The following is a 5669-nucleotide window of genomic DNA, read 5'->3' on the forward strand; positions in this document are numbered from 1 at the left end:
AAAAAAGTATGTATAGTATACTAAAATATACTATTAGTTGTAATTTAATACTATTTAAATACTAATAAAGTATACTAAGTACAAAATTAGTTGTTCCAAAATAGTACCGTTTAAGTACATCGATAAAAGTATACTAAAGTATGTTAAAATTTAGTATACTGTAGTATGCTTTTTTTCACCTGGGATATCCCAAAATATTTTAGCAAGCAAAGTTTTCAAAATAGGGTCTAGTTTTACTCAATCAGGCTAGTAGAAACAATTTCTGACTAGTTTCAGCTGATTTAGTTTAAATCCACCATTTATTAATGTTTAGGCAGTAATTATTTTCTTATTATCATGCCCCACTTTTAATATTAGAACTTTGTTGAATAAAGATGTAAGGAACATGTTCAAAATGAAGAAAATAATGTATTCTATTTACTACAAGTGGACCTCCCATTAACCTCTGAGCCTAGCAGTGAGACAGATCCAGTGGCTTTGGGTTCCTCTGCCTCCGCTGGTCCTCCGGTGCTTTCAGGATGACAGCTGTGGTGAACAGGAGGGAGTCTTCAGCTGCTGAAGAAAGGCCAGGAGCCTCCTCACTGCCACTAAAACCAGTCTGGAAAAAGTTTTTCAGACCAATGTCAAATCTCCAATGTCAAAGCTGCATCCTGGTGAGGGCACCGCCGTGCAGAAGAAGCTCTCTCACCAGCAGAAACTCTTCACAGGGCCGCACTGTTCAGTTGTGGATCCGTGTAAATCTGCAGCAGCTCTCTGCTGAGTCAAATTGATTTTCTTTCTCTCTCTCTTGAAAGAAGTAGGTCTCTGTCCCACCAAAGACCATAATCTGGCAACATAAATAGAGTTGCAAGATGGAGAGGAAATGAGCAAGGATCCATCTTCAACGCACCGCAGAGAAACAGCTGTTTCAGGTCACAGCGAACAATAACCTCCCTCCTCTTCCTCTTCCTCTCCCTCCCTTCATCCTCTCTCTCTTTCTTTCCTCCTGCACATTTTGAAGCTCCCCATCTGACCGTCTTCAGTCAGTGTCTTCCCGTCTGTTTAACTACTGATCCTTCTTTCTCCTCCTGTTCTGTGGCTGTAGCGGCAGAGTTCTCATCTCTTCTTCACCTTCACAGTCCCAGGATGTTTGTTTAAGCGCAGCACAGATGGGACACATTGATGACTAAGCTTAAAATTAGCAGCTAAAATAAAAGACGCTCTCAACATCTGGGAACGGGTCCAGAATAATTCAGGAAAACGACCTTTACGTTGCATGTTTTTCCTTAGCCTAAGGGGGTTATGTTGTATAGCTGGAGGTAATAAATAACATACTCGGAGCGGCACTGTGTGACCTTTGTCTTTTTCTGTATGGTTTCCAAAAGGAATTTCAAAAACAGAAAAGTTCTAGAAGCTTCAAACAAAAAAACATCACAGTCACTCCACTCCTAGTTCTGACTACGCATCCACACAGACTTTGCTCAGGCTAGTTAGCATGGCCACCGACTGCAACAATAAGTCGTGTCTCTGCCATTAGCACATTGAGCAGCACATACACGAGCATGGTTAACAGTGCTAGGACCTTCCTCCTGGCTCTGATTGGATACATTTCATCAGACTGCAATAACGAATCTTTCCACTGATCATCTGTCTCATGACATTCTGTCACGACACGATCACAGTTTTAGCGAACATGTAAAAAAAACCAATAAGACCATATTTGGTGCAAATTGAAATAAACGTGTCTGTTGGCAGCTGAAGCTGAAAACTCGTGGATTTTTTTCATCTTCAGCACCAGTTGGGCGGCGCCTCCATCACGCTGTGTGTTATCTCTGTATCTCTGAGACAACTTTTCTTTTACACCAAGTTAAGTATTAAAGTAACACAATGTGTGAGTTGAGATACACAAGATGCAGCAATATCTTTCTTGCTGCATTGAATCCTTTCTCTCTCACAGATAACGCCGTGCATGGGCCGGATTACACACACACACAAAAAAGAAACGCTTTAGACATCTTCTTCAGTGTGTGTGTGTGTGTGTGTGTGTGTGTGTGTGTCAGCGTACGTGTGTTGACCTGGACTATTCAGACCTCTAGACAGCTTATTCACCGCAGACAGATAGCAGCAGAAACCTTATCTAGTCTACCTTCTCTGATAGTGTATTGATGGGCCAATGGGCTGAATTCAGGAACAAAGGCACAGATAAGTCTGGAAGGAGGAGGAGGGGAGGAGCTGAAGAGTGGAATAAATGAGCAGAATATAGTGAAATAAAAAAATTAAAAATGTTACCATGACAGCTGCTGTGGCTGACAGGAATGATGTCACCGTGATATTCCCGATATTCCCGCTGTCTTTGAGCGATGTTTCCTCAAAAGAACAAGTTTGGCATGAAACACTGAACTTTTCTTACACATGAATGGAAGAAAGTTTTGTTTTAACATCACACTTACTGACCTGGATGCACGTCTGCAGTGCTTCAGGCAACTTCTGTCATTTTTGTAAATCCTATAAAAGAACATACAGCCACATTAGAATATACTAGAATATGAGTCACGTTTGTCAAATTAAAAGTAACTTTTGAGAGTAACAACCTTTAAGCAGGTATTAAATTTCTGTTTTTAAAACAAAAATGTTTTAACTTTAGTTATTTTTTAAATTATTTTTAAAATAATGTTTTGTTGGTCTGGTGTAATATTCCAATTGAAAATGTCATGTTTTCATTAACTGTAAGCAAGAAATTATCAAAATTAACAGAAATAAAGGCTTTCAAACATCCATCTGTGTGTAGTTAATCTATATAAAGTGTTTCAATTAGTGATAAAAATCCTACAATAAAAAAGACTTTCAATAATATTCCACTTTACAGGGTGAGTGTGTATTTGAATAAGAACTATAGAAAAGTTAACAGTCACCTATTTTTACCCAGTTTCTTACCCAGTCTACTGACATCGCAAATCGGAATTTATGAAAAAAAGCCTTTTTTTTATTAGAGAAAACTAAAATAGTTACTTCTTGAATTTAGTTTCAATTGCATCTGATATAAAAATAAAGCTCTTCTGATTCTGGCATCATTTCACAGTTTACACACTCTCATCTCAGCACGTTGGTTTTCCTCTGTGGTGAAACTGAAGAGCTCAGTTTATTCAGAGCACATTCATGGTAAAAAGGATTCTTTCTGGAACTGAACGCTGCTGCTGCTGGTATGTTACACAGAGTCGTATTTAAAATCTGCTCAGAATCTTAATTGTTGTCCTGGAATTTTGTTTTCCACAAGATGAATCCGACTAATTGCATCTTCCTCGAATAACCAATTTTCACTGGAACATAATCAACCTCTTAGTAGCTTTCACACACACACACACACACACGGGCACGCACACATACGCAAACACACGGACTCTCTTCCTGTCATCACTGTCAACAAGCTATGCTGCATTCTTATTAATTCATTTCTGAATTAAAACCAGAAAGTAAACTGGAAAACAAAACAGTCTCAGCTCTGTTTGTTTTCCGACTGGAATCATTAATCAGCTCATTCAGCATTATAGCTTCAGAGATACAGCTGGAAAAACAAATATTAGATATTATATCTGTTGTAAAAACAGTGAACTCTCACATCAGTAATGTGTACAGTTGCTGGGAAAACGCTCAGCGGCGAACAGATTACATCAAGAATATAACAAACAGACTTTCCAGTGTGCTTCCAAAAGCCCCAAAAGCTGGAATATTACAACACTTCTGGGAGCTGGATAATTATTACATGCACTTTAGAACCATAACTCCTTATGAAACAATTAAAAGTGAAATTTACCGGCTCTAAGACTGTTACATAGGCTTCATTTAACTGAAAATTATTTAAAATGAACATTTTGTGCTATCACTTAAGTCAAATTGCAAACCTGAACTGTGAACATGTACAAAGAGACAAGCAGTGCTATGTGTTTTTTGGCCACATAGTATCATTTTATAGCACAGCAAGTAACTATGTTACAATCAGTTGTTAAAAAAATTATGTACTTATCAAATTAAAATAAAATTGACTTTGTAATTTAACACCTCTTTAAGAGAGTCCTGCTTTGAAACTCCACCTTCAGGAAGTCATCACAACATCCTCTATTAACCCTTTAACAACGTTTTTACCAGAGCTGCACTGAGAAGTAGCTCCTATAATGAGCTCAGCAGATGCTCAATTCCACCAGGTGTTTGCTGCTGCTAGTCTGAAGGAGCTGAGCAGGAAGTTGAGAAGAGAGGAGCTCTGTGAGGCGGAAAATTGGAAAGAGCAGCTCAGCAAAGGTGGGGTTTGGTTCCTGCACCAGGCGTTTTGCACTGCTGAATGGTTGCCATGGAAATTAAAGGATTTCTCAAACATGAAATGTTGAGGGGGAATAACATTATAATATGATGTGAATCTCCAAAAAGTTGATTTTAAATAGTACTACCCTTTTAAACCAATACTTTGTCAATGGTTTAGGAAGTTATTTCTCCTCACTGAAACCTTTGGACAGTGAGATGTCTGACGCGTTGGAAGCTTTCTGCACACCATGGCCTTTGCTGCGATGTGACAAGATAAGTTGAACTCCACTGGAGGTCAATATTAGTTACTTACTGACTCCCGTTTAACATTTGAAGGTGGTGACAAATTTGTTTTATATTCTTCTTAAAAATTTGTTCAAAACAAAATCTTACCAAATACCTCTAGTCTAGAGCAAATACTGCAGCAAGACAAAAACTAACTTACAGGTAACTGTTCAAGAAGACACAGGAGTGTGTTTTGAGTTGTAAAACCCTTAATACTGATGAAAACATACCAGTTCCACTGGAACTGATTATTTTGTATAAGAAGACATTTTTCCCATGTTGTAGGTGAAATAACATGTCAGTGGACTTAGTATCTTTTCATCAATATTGAGGAATTATTCAGTTAAAACAAGCTGCTAGCTTGCAGAAAAGTTACAAATTAGTTGTGTCTTATTTCAAGTAAATGAAGATATTTACATTAGAAACTAAACTAAAAGTACTTGCTTAAGTACTTGCTAAGGCTTTGTGTTACTCGTCTCATTGACCATCATGAAATCCTGACGTTTAAACAGAAGTATGAGGACTTCATTTATCCAGAATTGGAACGTTGTAGGACATCTTCAGCTTCCATGCATTTCTGATGGTGGCGCAATTGGCAAAGTTTAGCATCCATTAAAAGTTGCTCTCCTCTCACCAGCTCAGTAGTTCATCCTGGTGGAGTTAAGAACTTCTTTCACATTCAGTCTGAGTCTCTGTGATGCGGGTGTTCCCTGCACAAGCCTGTGTGTGTGTTTGTGTGTGTTTAAAACTCCCTTCCTGTTTGCATGTGCTGCAGCCCCGTATGTGTTTCTCAGGCACATGCGAATATATGGTGTATTTGCACAGTATATGCGTATTTACATCCTTACGCACAAATGCCAGAGCAATAACTCTCCGACGGCGTATGATTAATTTCTGTCTTACCTGCCTTTTTACTGAATTACTCTGCGGGGCCCTGAGGGGCTGCTGCTGCACGCAATGCTGCAAATAACAGCTCAAATGAAAAAATGCAAATGATCAGGCGAGAGACCCAGCACTGAATCCACGGGGACGCTCACACAGCCCACATACACAACCGCACAAACAAACGCTCCCGCTCACTTCTCTCTCTCCATCCATCTACAACCCCCCAA

At 38.9% G+C, this 5669-nt stretch overlaps 1 long non-coding RNA gene across 1 annotated transcript in view; it reads right to left on the reverse strand.

Annotated features, from left to right (window-relative positions):
* Positions 1 to 200: 200 nt before the first annotated feature.
* The window catches only part of LOC103465906 (uncharacterized), a 21010-nt gene continuing 15541 nt past the window's right edge, over positions 201 to 5669 (reverse strand). Inside the window, exons 3-6 of the long non-coding RNA XR_533868.2 lie at positions 2430 to 2484; positions 2269 to 2346; positions 689 to 826; positions 201 to 598 (exon numbers count right to left, since the gene is read on the reverse strand). This is a non-coding gene — a long non-coding RNA (uncharacterized LOC103465906). The remainder of the gene's footprint in view (positions 599 to 688; positions 827 to 2268; positions 2347 to 2429; positions 2485 to 5669) is intronic.

The sequence above is a fragment of the Poecilia reticulata genome, linkage group LG6 (genome assembly GCF_000633615.1).
Source record: "Poecilia reticulata strain Guanapo linkage group LG6, Guppy_female_1.0+MT, whole genome shotgun sequence".
Lineage (NCBI taxonomy): Eukaryota > Metazoa > Chordata > Actinopteri > Cyprinodontiformes > Poeciliidae > Poecilia > Poecilia reticulata.